Raw genomic sequence first — 13,964 nt, 5'->3', positions numbered from 1 at the left:
TCCAAGGTAAATGAGCTAGTACATTTTTCACAATCGGTTTCCTTATGTTCTTTGCATAAAAATTGCCCTCTAGATAGATTGTCGGCATTGCAATGGTCCCTACCCTTCCTATGAATTACTGTAAAGTCAAAACTTTGGATAAAGAAAATCCATCTCAGAGTTACACCATTTATTGTTCCTTTTTGCCATTTTTTGTAATGAACTAAGGAAATCGAATCTGTACGTACAATAAAGTTTCTAAATCTTAAATAATGAAGAAAGGTTTTAAGAACAAATACTAGACATGCTAATATTATTTATAACTTGGATAATTTTTCTCTGCCCCGTTACATTTTTTGGAACATATTCCAATAATTCTTTCTTCCCCCCCTTGGTTTTGGCTGAGAATTCCAGCGAAATAACTTGTAGAAAAATCTACATCTACTATAAAGGGGTTAGGATTATCCCACTGGGGATAGCCCTTACTTATAGAATTTGAGAACATATTTATGAAATTTTCCCAATCTTTTGATAGGGAATCGGTCCATTCGATAACTTTATCGTTTCTGTGTTCATCTAGGGTACAAGAATTTTTTGCATAGGAGGGGAAATAGGCCCTATAATAATTGGAGAAGCCCAGGAAACGCTGGAGTTCCTTGCCTGTCCTGGGCCTGCTCCAATTTTTAATTTGTTCTAAATATTCGGGGTTCATTTTAAGTCCTTGGGAACTGACTATATGACCTAAATATGTACATTCGGATGTGAAAAATTTACATTTGGCTAGATTTAACTTAAGTTTTGCTATTTTTAGGACTCCGAAGAGTTTTCTGAGATGCTTCAGATGTTCCTCAACATTCTTTGAGAATATAATAAGATCATCAAGGTAAGAAATTATAAATTCGTATAAGCCAGGGATAAGGGTTAGGACTCTGTCCATCAAATGGCAGAAAACACTTGGCGCGTTACACAGTCCGAACGGCAGTTTCTTGAAAAGATACTGCCTGTTAAGGGCTGTGAACGCTGTCAAGTGTTTACTTTCCTCCGAAATGGCTAGCGCATGGAATGCGCTAGTCAAGTCGAGGGTGGTAAATACATTGCCAGTGCCTAATTTTTCTAAATTACTAGAAATCAAGGGAAGGGGCCAATTAATTTTTCGTGTTACACTATTAAGCGCACGAAAATCGATAACGAACCTAAGTTTGCCTTCCCCCCCAGCCGTTGGTTTTTTCTTTACCGCAAAGATTGGGGAGGACCACTCGCTGTAGCCCTCCTCAATGACGCCCCCCCTTAGCCAGTTTTCAATTTGTTCTTTTAATTTGGCTTCGTATAATGGGTTTAATTGAATGTTTCTAGCCTTAATAGGTTTAGCCCCGGGGATCAAGTCTATTTTATACTGTAAGAGATCGCAGTTACCGATATCGGCATCGTCAACCGAAAATATATCGAAATGATCAAGGCATAATTTTACTACCTTTTCCTTCATCCCTGGGTTATTTTTGATAAGATCACTATTTTCTAAGTCTAATTTTTCTTTAATGAATTTAATTCTTTTAAGAAGTGTAGTTCCTGATAATTCATTTATTTGATTAATATTTTTATTGCAGGAATTTGGGGAATCTGATTCAAATTCAAAGCAATATCCAACTTTAACGTTATTCAATAAGGTAATATTTTTTCCTGCTAAATTGACAAAATTTACCCAACATTCTCCCTTCTCATTTACATTATAAATACCCTCCATAAGCATCAAGCCGTTATGGCTTGTCATTTTAGAATTATTTGGGGATATATACAGCTTCCTATTTTTTTGATGGATAGGTATTGTTATCACCGTTGTATTCCCCCCCGGCAAGAATGTTGTTTTCTTTGCTAATTTTACGCATGTTTTATTTTGTCTTAATGTCCCAGTCCCCCCCTGGTTACTCCAATTTATTCCTGGGATAAGGGAGTTTTGTTCCGTATGAACATTATTTGTAGGAATCAAGGGTATATTTTTACTTTCTTCAACTATATTAATTGTCGAATTTTCTATTGGGATTTGCTCGCCAGTGGGGAGCTCGAAGGACAACTTATCTAGTAACAAATTAATTCGATTAACTTTGAGAAATTCATATCCTAGATTTATAATTTTAGACGTCGTTTCAGGGATGTAAAACGTTTCTTCGAATATTTTATCTGACCCATCAAAGCTGAATTTTAAACTTACGTGTCCTATGATATTTACCGGTTTTAAATCTACAGACAGAGCGCTAAGATTGGCAGGGGTGAATGTGATTTTATTATCATCTAAGATTTCTTTAGAAATAAGGGACCTAAAGTTGTTTCCTGTATCCACTAAAGCGTGTTGCAGGAATTCCCCCCCCACGGGATTAAGAACTTTTAGTTTTGCACAGATAGGCATTATAAAATAAATTATATTTTTAGTCGAAGCCTAAGATGCATATTTTCCAAGATCCCCACCTCAGCGGTTAGACGATGGTAATCCTCACACAGAGATTTCCTGTGTTCCAGGTATAGTTGTCTGTCGAATCTTTTTAAATAATGAAATGTTTTAACAATATGGTTAATTGTTAAAATAATTTTATATAACTTTCTGGGTTTCATTAAGTTTTTATTAAGCGCTTTTCAGCTCCAGAAATTTCTTAATAAGCATGAGAATGTTGATAGTTCTAAAGAGACTACTAAACTTTAATACGGGTCCTTATTTATATACTTGGATATATGATAAAAACCTATCGGAATAAAATTGAACTAAAAAGTTTTCGAAAAATTGAAAGGCTACAAAGTAGCTTAAAAATAAGTGTTCAGCTTGCAACTAACAAGACATTAAAAACAGACTGACTTATTTTTTGACTTATATCTGTATTTATACAGAATATAGTTTCACTAGTTAGTATTTGATTCACAATATCAAATAATATAAAGTTAGCGCTGAATTACAGCTCAAAAAATATTAGATATGACTAATATAATAAAGAGGGTCAATGATGACTGATTTATTATTCCGATATTGTTAGTATTTATACTTAATTTTTCCACCTATGGGGTAGAACAAGTTTATATATTTACTAAAGTATAATTAATGCTGAAGTCAGCTTCAAAAATAAGAAGTGGTTTGTAGTAACTGCTTTGATAGTAACTGGCCTTGATTAATAATATGCATTCACTTTTATATAGACCTTTTATTCCGCTGGTAATCCTAGCGGAAGCTAATAGAACTAAATTTATTTTATTCTGCTAGTAATCCTAGCGGAAAATAATTTAATCAAAATGTTTTAAGATTTTATTGATCACGTTTTAAGTGATTAAAGTTTTTAATTTTTAACTGCTGCTTGATTGCAGCTCAAAAAATCAGAGAGCAAATGATAACAACAAAGAACAACTGAATTAGATTTGGAAATTTGCTCGTATTTATACAGATTTTCCAGTAGACCCCCCCCTTCTTATTATTTACTTATATGGACCGCGGTAGCATTCTAGGCGACATCTTTCGGATACATAATAAATTAAATATAGTTCTATTATTGTCACTGTACAAAATGCAATAATATTTATCCATATGAATAAGTTATTATACATAATTGCTGAAATATTTCAGCTACAAAAATCAGAGGCTAAGAGTGTGCAACTCTCAGATAAAATTGATACTGAGGTTTTAACTCAAAAATCATTGTTTATATACAGATAATTCCCTAGCGGTTAAAAATTGAACTAGAATGTTTTAGATTCTTATATATATATACACTCAAAATATACTATATTTACATTTTAGATAGATCATGCGATATTAAAAATAAATACTACTAAATAGAAAATAGGTATTCACTTGTTGGCTTTTTTATAAAGACTATTAGGTTTTAAAAAATGGAAATATTAAGTGCATGTGAAATGCTCCTCAGGTTACCTCCCTATTTCCCCCAATTTCCTGTATCAGCTACATTTGGATAGGGAAAGGAGGGGAAGGAGTTTATTTTGTGTTGCTTAGTCAGACTTAATAATAACAATTTGTTTTATTTTTTCGCGCCAAAGCATTGCTTGGCAAGGGATATTTGATATTAAGGAATTTGCAAGTTTAGCTTGACATGGGATATTTTGTTTATCTTTCATATCAAAATATGAAATTCATTCAGCAAATTTTTATTTTCTGGGATAGGGACAATTAATATCGCATATATCCACTTATTTTCTACATCTAATGGACGTGATTTTTAACAATCGCTTGTACATATTTATCTATTTCAGATTCCTCGCTGGCTTCCTGATCCATTTGGTTGATAGTTTTACGTGCATACTGCTCAGGTATTTTATTACTATTACCTGGAGCTTTTCTAGGTGGTGTGAATTTACTCCGGGTTTTACCAAAGCGGGACTCAGGATGTGGGGGCTCCCCAGCTTTCTTTTTGTTGCAATTCTGCACTACATGGCCAGGGATATTACAATGCCAGCATTTAATATTTTTACTCCTCCCATTAAAGGCTCCTATAACGCCCTCGATTTGATCCCAAGCAATAGGATCATCCTCATGATCTACCCAAGAGGGAACCTCGTCAGGTTCTTCGGTTAAGTTTTCCTTATACATTGCCGTGTTAGTGGGGGTATTATCTTCGATAATGCTGATTATGGGTTGTTTTTTCGTTTCCGCAGAATTTTTAGGTAGGAACATTTCCATGGCTTGGGAATAGCAAGCCGAAAGGTTTTCCTTGCTAATATGGCCAGACCCATCCCAATTAACGTATCTTTGTCCGAGGTTAATAAGTTTATTTAAGTAAGCGTTGTAATCGTCCAAAAATTGCATACTCTCAACGTAGTTGGCCATGTCCATGGCAAGGTTGGTATACAGCAGATTTTTGCTAACGTTAAGATAGAATTCTTTCCATTTCTTTTTAGGTATGAGGCCAGGATTCATGAGTTTGAACACCCTAAGTTTGTTTTCAAAATAGGTGTCAAGGGGTTGATTAGTCTCCTGTTTTAGGTTGTAGAAGTATTGCGAGGCTACTTCTGGATCCGAGAAAGGAGTGACCAGCCTCCTAATCATCAGGTAATAACTTAAGGCAGATAAGGCCTGATTTCTTTCAGGCGTAATTAGGTCTCCTAATCGTTCCCCTCTCGAGTCATAAATTCGCTGGTATAAAATATCCTTAAAAAGGATTGGGTCACAGATTCTGTATGTCTTTGCAACCCTCCACAAATTAGAAAAGAAATTATCAAAGTCGGCCCTGCCGTCCCACCTAGGGGCATCCCTCGCAAAATCGGAATCCCATTTTTGTCCTTTAATAAAGCATTCTTTAATAAAATCATCGTCGGCGGCGCTAGTTGTTGCCGTCGCGGATGTGCCTGTGTTTGGTGTGTTTCTTGTAGAGGGTCTTGTTGCTACATTGGGTGCAGACCGTGTAGGTCTACGGAGAGGCTCTAACGACTTAATCCTATCAGGGATAAAGGGAAACCTTTCTAATAAGGTTTTTTCATATTCCGTTAGAGAAGTTTCTCTTACATTCATCCAATTGTCATTATCCGCCGGACCTATAAAGCCTACAATTGAATAGGCCATACAACCTGGGGCTGTAATTCTATCCTTGGCGACCCATTCGATCACGTTTATCTTTTGCTGGACCGATAGCCGGTCATAAAAAGTGGCATTAATTGAATCATCACCTATGGTGTTAAAATGAGTCGTGTTAAGACTTTCGTTTAACGTTTTTTCCGCAAACAATGGGCCAAGATTTCCGTCCGCTGGGAGTTTTGATACTCTACGTTTTAGATCTAAGATGTCGGTGTCGGCTAATAATCTGCGATGTGATTCCGTGTCCTTAAACCCTGCCCATTTTGTTTCTATTTCGAGCTTCATAATCTCGGATTCTTGTTTTATTATATCTCTATAATGTGACGAGTATTCGTTTAACTTAACATTTAACGCTTCCGTTATGAGTTCTTTGATTTTTTCAGGGGAAAGCGGGTCAGACTGCTGCTGCGAGGTACCAGGGACGGCCGTAGCCGGCGGAGGCGGCGGATTTTTGGTTTTATCATTATCCCCTTTCTTGGCATTATCGGTCATGGTGCTGGAGTGTAGTGTTCGTTAACACTGCTTTGTCTACCACGAACTTTTTTAAGAACTTGGAAATATCCCTTTCTTCCTGTTTTAGGGAGAAAATATGGAAATGTGTGAAATTAAATACTAGTGTGAAAATAAAAGGCGGGTTCCTTTTTATCTTTATTTGGCAGTTTGCCACGAAATAATTATTAGAAATATTCTGTAACAAATTGTTACTATAAACTGTTTCCGTGAATAAACTTAGTTATCAGGAAAATATTAATTTCACTTTGCAATCGAAGCTACTTTACAATTTAATTTTGTCTGTACGTTAATAATTATCTATACCTTCCCCCCTCAAAAATTGAGTGGTAGACAAGACTGCGCCAAAATGACGTATGAGGGGATGTACAGACAGACCGGAATACGAGTATAGAGTAGCTTCGATACAATTATATATCAATAATATAACAAAGGTATTTCTAAAAAATACAATATTTATTAAGCAATTAAACTGGTTAGAATAGGCAGATTAATGGGATTATTATTATAGGATATATTTAATATGATATCAATTAAAGGCTTGGACGTCTCGTTTTCTGTATAGGACAGAAAACCACGTGCACGGGAATATGGGACTAAGACTGTCGACAACCTAGCATATAGGTATACAGTCTACCAAGTGCAAGCTAATGGAGAGATGTTCTCACAAGGCCTGCATAAAATCAACTAGCCCTCAACACAGCAGGATGGAGTAAAGTGGCGGTTACAAGTGGAGGTCTGACTCAGCCAGAGAAGTATAGGAATGTGGACAGGGATGGAGATACATAAACTTGGATGGTGAATACCACATATACTTAGCAGCTGTCAAAGTCAGCATACCACCCAAGTATTGGGGGGAAGATTATTTTGTCGTCCACTGCCCAATCCCTGTATTTGCTTAGCCTTAATTCCCACAAAGGTTTGTTGCGAAATTTTAGAATTTAGTGATGCACTTCCACACAGGGAAATAGGGACAAGACAATGGAGGGAAAAACTATTTTGCTATCAGATCCAAAACTTCAAAATTCTACTTAATCCTATAATATAAAGTATTAAGGTTTTTTTTGTCTGAAGCTAAAGATCTCGAAAGACACTGGTCTCAATTTGATGTAGTTTGCTGTATAGCTTCATAAATTTCTTTTTGGTCTATTTTCTTAACTTCCCCCACCCTCCCCTAGAGGCTAGGTGCGTACCCGCTAGTATGATATTATATGATAGGATTTGTTTACTAGAGTAATCTTTTTTTTTCTAATAGTTTAATTTACTACTAAACTTTATTTTTTGGATGCATTGCTTCTCTTTCTGTTATCCCAGTTTTTTTAATCAGTCCTCCACATTTTTTCCTCAAAGGATTTAGTCAAAGTCTTGGAGCTTGTATTTAGTAGCACAGCTTCTGTAAAACTAGTAACTGTGATTATGAAATAATCACTATTGAATATGGAATGCACATTACTTATAGTTTTTTTGTACATATTAAAGAAATCCTACGTAACTAAAAAATATACACTAACAGCTAACTCACGCTTCGTTTTTTATTAAATGAATAAGTTGGGGTACAATGTTTGGCACTTTCGATATAAGTAAATGATAATAAAAAACCCATAGAATGCGATAATAACTTCAGAAAAATCGAAGAAAATAGTTTTCATACTTAATTAACGTTTTTAAGTTTTTCTTCAAAAAGTTTAGATAAGATGCCTTTAAAAGTCGTCTATGATTTTGTCAGGGATAAAAATGTAACTTTAAAATAAGAATTACAACATATTTTTTCAATTAGTACAACGTAAAATTTTGAACATTTTATTGATCAGTATATTTTTTAAAATGTGAAGTAGAAACCTGAATATTTTATCATGAAAATTGTGTTATGATTTGATTGTCTGCTAGATTACAAGAAAAAAGATACTGACAGTACTTGTTGGTTCTTTTAATAAAATTAGGTAGATTACTTTCAGAACCCCTCTTTTTGCAACGTTATTTCAATAGAACAGAGCCGTAGTCTTAGTGTTCTCAATATCTAGACAGCCAACCATTGTTTTAGAATTGTTCAATTTTTTTAACTTATGATAAAAACAGAATTAATGGTATTTTTGTAAATATTATACCTCCAAGAAATGGCTATACTTCCCAATCATATGTTGTGTGATATTTAAGAGGAATTATTTTGATATAATGTCATTAAAATATTCGTTGAAAAAAGTGCTATTCTAGCTTATACTTCACATTTTAATGTGTATGATAATTCAAATAAAAGATAATGAAGATTTATATTATATTTAATTCTTAAAATTATAAAGAAAAACCTGGAAACAGTAAAAAACTGACTTTATTTTATTGACGTAGGGAAAATTTTGTCAAATATTTGAATAAAAAAACAATATTAAACAAAATAAATTATTTTTGATATAGTCACAAAAAGGCTTAATGAGTTTAGGAAATATTTCATTCACTAATCATGTCATTTAAACTCTATTTCACAGAATACAGTGTAAAAAGATGTTCTCGTTTTAATTTTAAGTAATTTCAAATGCATTTTAATACCTTTTAATGATTTATTTTTTGAAACATCTTTTTATAAAATGTTATTGATTTTTGAAGTTATATGTTAGAATGTTTTTAAATTTTGTTAACATTTTGTTTTAAATGTAGAAAATTGGTAATTCTAAACATTCAAAAAATGATTTTATTAAATTTTCATCACTTAAATTGCATGTTTGATGAAATTTTCAACTGATAATTCAAGAAAAATCGTTTAAGTTTTATTATATTTTACTTTGAATTGTTAAAAAAATATATTATTGTCAAAAAAGGAGAAGTTATGTTTTCCTCAAAAAAAGACCTAAAACATGAAAATTAACACGTGTAATGAGAATTTTTTTCTTTCAGGTTTAATTTTAAGTAATTATTGATATTTTTTGTAAAAAGGATTTTATATAAAAAGTTTTAAAACTCGAGTTATGTAGTGGTTCTAAAAAAGGTTGCGAATTTATGCAATTTTCTTGCAAAAAAAATTTTCTAGGATTTTAAAAATAGCAAAGGGTGTTATTAGACGTACTTACAGATACAATTGCTAAGTCATTTTGGCCAAACACTAAAATAAAGTTTTGACATCTGAGGGTCCAACCGTGAACTGTCTACAAGTATCGAAAATATTGTTTCCCTAAATTATAAACATATTTGTCCTTATTTTCTACGTATTTTTCTGTTAGTAAACTGAATTAATTAATAAATATACATAACCTTGCATTCCAAATTACTGCATTTTCTAAGAAATAAAATAAAAAGTCAAAATAAAATGCACATGTTTGAGCATTTGACACAGACATAGTGGCTTATGTACTTATGGAGTACCATTTTTATAGAAACAAGGATGACAACATTCATATAAGCGAAGCACTGAAACGGTAGGACAAACGGACATGAACACTTGTATAGTGTCAGAATTGAATAATCAGAATATAAAAGTATAAGAGTCGAAGCAAAATTGTAAGTAAATTTGTTGAAAAATTGCTTGATACAAGATAATGGTTATGGACATACTTACATTTTTAGAACTTGATTATAGAGTTGCTTCGCTTATAACATTGTATTTTGTTGTCCCAGGAATCAATATACAAAAATCAGATCAAACGGATAATTAGATCACATAAAAATTTGTTGTTTAAAAAGTAGAAAAATCACCATGTTTAAAATGGACGTACGGACATTCTGCTAATGATTATAGAGTTGCTACACTTTCTAAATCGTACCTAACTATTACAAGAATCACCATGCAAAGTTAGAAATCGATAGGACAATTCTAACATGTCTAAATTAACGAAAAAAAGCTATATGTATGGGACGGATAGACGTACCGACCCTAATTATAGAAAAGCTTTGCTTTGAAAAAAAAACAACAACAAATTAATATGCCGGCAATTGATTTATTAAAGATACCATAAACATAATTAACAAAGATGATGATAATTGAGTATTTACTGAACTTTGATACATTTTAATGCAAATTTAAACCGCCAGGTGGACATCATAGAGTCTTTTTTGTCCCTGTAGATTAAGGATCTTTAGGGATACCTGCGGTTTCTAACTGGACCTAAGAATAAATAAGAGTTTTAATAATTGTTTTAAATAATTTTTAATTTAATGAACAGGCATAATTTTGATAATAAGTCTATGCAGATTTTTTTTATATTTCTTCAAGTTGTCTCGGAAAATCAGAAAAAAAACAATTTATTTACTTTTTTTGTGATTTCTCTTGGGGGGGGTGGTGGTACCCTACCTCAAAATAGTTATAAACCTTCCCGGAACCTATGAGAAGCTACCCTGTTAAGGAGAAACCGATCGGTTCAGCGGTTGGTGAGATCCTTCGGTAAACAGAAAAAGATAGACAGACATCCTATTACTTTATTATAAGGATAAAGAACATGCGCTAGCAAAGATAGAGACAGAGGGTGTTCAATATACAATTTTAAGAAAAAAAATATTACACTATGCTGTGGACAGATTAAAGTTTCCGGTACACCTTTGCATCTGAAATACATTTTAGGATTTATCCCTATTTTGTTGGGCTAAAGGAGCCACCCATCCCCGCCATCTAACAAAAGTTTTATTCTACAATGCAATTCAGTACATGTTTTTTTAGTATGCCTTGTAACAGGTTTTATTATGGAAATTATTCATATTAAAAGCCATACGAAAAGTTATATTCCAACATTTTGTGTTATGTTATGATAAAGAAAGAAAAAAATTGATTTGGTAATAGATTATTATTAACTAGCGGCTACGCCCCTAGAGGCCTCTAGTGGCACTTTAAATGTTTTTTTATATTTAAAATATGGCTATTTTTCGTTTGACGTTCATTTTTCGTTGAACTCTCTTTCTAAAATCGAGAAATTAAAAAAAAATTTATTTCTCTAGGGAGGGTGCTGGTACCCTCCCCCAAATTGGTTATAAACCTTCCCGGGACATATGAGAATCTACCCTGTTAAGGAGAACCCGATCGGTTCAGCGGTTAGCGAGATCCTTTGGTACAAACATACAAACACACAGACAAACACAATTTACTATTGGTCAATTAAAAGGTATACAGGCCTATCATTGGTCATTTGTATAGTATGACTTAATTTTTTATTGAACACTATATACGACTCGTAAAGATTACCTGGAAAATAATCTGGATCAGCAATGTAGTCATCAGATGCAGCTGTGGTTGCTGGTCCTTCAGTAGTGGTGGGTGCCTCAGCAAGGTTCTGCACAAAATAAGATATTTATTATAACTTAATCTATCAAGGCATTAAATGACTACAAATAAACATTTCATTGCAAAAAAATATTTATTTAGCTTCGTAGATTTTTTTCTTCAAACATTGTAATTTATATGATACATATGATTTTCATTTAATTCATATTTTTGAGGCGTGGGAATTTTTTTTTGAGCATGAGAACCATTTATTTTGAATTAAATGACACATATAACTTTCATTAAATTTAATTCCTTTTGAACCATGGGAAACTTATTTTACTGTTGGAAAAAACAAGAGAAAAGATATGTTTTAGTATAAAGAAATGTTCTATCGGTTTCAAACCTTTCTTCAAACAAAAGGTAGATAGGAGTAGGACAGACAAACACATTGGAAAGAAGCTCTGCTAACAAAAAAGTTTACCTCATAGACTTCCATGACAGTAGCTTGGTTGCACTCAAAGCTAGATCCAACCAGACACAGCTAAATATTTTAGTTAATTACTCACAAAATACACCTACGTTTTGTCAAAAATACACCTATGTCAAATGTACGGTTACTTATAAATTGTTAAAAATACAATGGTATATTGTCAAAAATACACCTGTGTATTTTCAAAAATACAACTGTGTATTATCAAAAATACACCTATATACAGGGTGCACCACATAAATCCGGACTTTTTCTTATTTTTAAACAAATAAACATAAAATCGTCAATTTTAAAGATTTTATTGAATTTTAAAAACTGGGAAGGAACCTAGGTATATGACTATTAGATTATTTAATAAAATCGCCGCCAGCCTCAATCACCGCCTCTACCCGCCCCCTGAACCGCCCGCCGACCCTGGTCACAATGTCCCTGTTCAAGCAGGCGAAGTTCTCCATGATAGGAACAATGAGAGAGGTCTTTTTTATATGGGCGCGTCTATTGGTTCATGCTTTAATGGCGCTACAGGCCAAAAAGTCCATTGGATTAACATTAGGGCTGCTGGGAAGCCACATCTCCTTAAGGAGTGAGTAAGAGCAGGATCCAAATTAAGCCATCTTTAAAGCTACCCTTTGACACGGCGGCTCTCATTTGGGCCACAGTTAAGCTAGAACAACGTTTTATACCTTTTTAAAAATGGCATGAAGATTAAGATAGGGTTATCAGCGCAATGCATAGTATAAAACGAGTTTCAAGGTTCCATATGGGCCCCTGAAGTCAAGAACCGAGAAATTTTCAAGATTTTTGACGGTTTTTGACATCTTAAAATCTACCACGATCCACTTTGTCGGAGTACTACAACCAAGTCAGCTGGGATAGAGAGCTCTAGTCTTTTCTAGTGTTTTCACTAGGTATCTGATAGTATCTCCAGCAAGTTTCATTAGTCCATCTCACCTACAGATGGGCTGAGGTCAAATTTAGTAGGCCCAAGTCATAAATCCACGGTAATTTATCTGCGCAATTCGAATCTGCCTTGTTGAACATGCGCGGCCAGCTCGGCGCACACGTCCTCCATCGTCAAAAGATTTTCATGGGCAAAAATGTCATTACCTAAGCTTTTTATAGTGGGGTCAAACGTCCTGATTGGTCAAGTAGTTTTGGCGCTATGGCCGTTTTAAAAAAGTCAGGATTTATGTGGCGCACCCTGTATTGTCGAAAGTACACCTGTGTATTGTCAAAAATACAACTATATATTACACCTGTGTATTATCAAAAATACACCTATATATTGTCAAAAATACACCCATGTAATGTCAAAAAGACACCACACTACTGTCAAAAACCCACCAAAGTATTAAAAAAATACATACAGATTTGTCAAAAACATACCAAAATATTCACAAAAAAATACCCATGTATTGTTAAAAACACACCCACGAATTGTCAAAAGCATACTAATTGTATTTATACTAGTTGTAGAAATGGCAACACCCATTATCCTATACTATAAAGATTTTTCTGACTTAAGCTAAAAATCTCGGAAACTTGTTAATGTCTTTGTGTAGTTTTAGGCTATTTTCCTGACCCCCTTTTGCTCATCCCTAGAGGCTATCTTTGGTAAATAGCCTATTTACACAAAGATTGACAAAAACAATTTTACGTGTCCCTAGAGGCCTCTAGGGTCGTAGCCGCTAGTTAAAAATAAAGAAAAAACTTACGAGAAGAAGAATCTTGAGCAACATAGTGACAGTCATGAAGTAACTCGTGGCATTTATTTAACTATCAAGTATTTATACTTTTTTACAGATGTTAAGTTTAACACACAGAAAGGGATATTTCATCTATAGAAATATATTTTGTCTTTACCTTTTCTACCATTGATTTAATATAATTAACAATTAGGAAAACAGAAAAAAATGAAGATTTGTCTAATTTTAATAGTATTGAAGTTTAGGGAAAAATTGTTTTGTACATGAAATGTTCCTTCCTATAAAATATCTTTCTTTTTTCGTATGGATAGCATAGGTGTTGCGGTAGGGGGGGGAGGGGGGGGGGGTAGGTGTCAACAGACCAAGTATTGAAAAATTGGATAGTACTTCCAATTTTTCACCTCCACAAGAATTAACATTCTTCTGCTGAATTCCTGTGCACGCAACTGATCGATAGAAAGATATTTTTAGATATTTACTGGGTTAAAACTTTAATGATCCGTAAGTCGTAAATGACTTTTTAAAAGTCAGTAAGTCTTA

At 33.6% G+C, this 13,964-nt stretch overlaps 2 long non-coding RNA genes across 2 annotated transcripts; one reads left to right on the top strand and one right to left on the bottom strand.

Moving 5' to 3' along the window:
- The first annotated feature begins 590 nt into the window (after positions 1-590).
- Positions 591-4,309, top strand: LOC145322894 (uncharacterized). The gene is made up of 4 exons (XR_013880833.1): positions 591-862; positions 1,584-1,643; positions 2,404-2,490; positions 4,222-4,309. It is a non-coding gene; the product is annotated as an uncharacterized LOC145322894 (long non-coding RNA).
- A 5,643-nt stretch (positions 4,310-9,952) lies between these two features.
- Positions 9,953-13,487, bottom strand: LOC145323414 (uncharacterized). The gene is made up of 5 exons (XR_013880962.1): positions 13,434-13,487; positions 11,710-11,769; positions 11,208-11,295; positions 10,534-10,576; positions 9,953-10,139 (listed from the first exon to the last, which is right to left on the bottom strand). It is a non-coding gene; the product is annotated as an uncharacterized LOC145323414 (long non-coding RNA).
- Between the last annotated feature and the right edge of the window lie 477 nt (positions 13,488-13,964).

This window comes from Acartia tonsa, chromosome 6 (assembly GCF_053477335.1).
Source record: "Acartia tonsa isolate MP-2025a chromosome 6, ASM5347733v1, whole genome shotgun sequence".
NCBI lineage: Eukaryota > Metazoa > Arthropoda > Copepoda > Calanoida > Acartiidae > Acartia > Acartia tonsa.
This window is presented reverse-complemented; position numbering and strand designations above follow the sequence as displayed.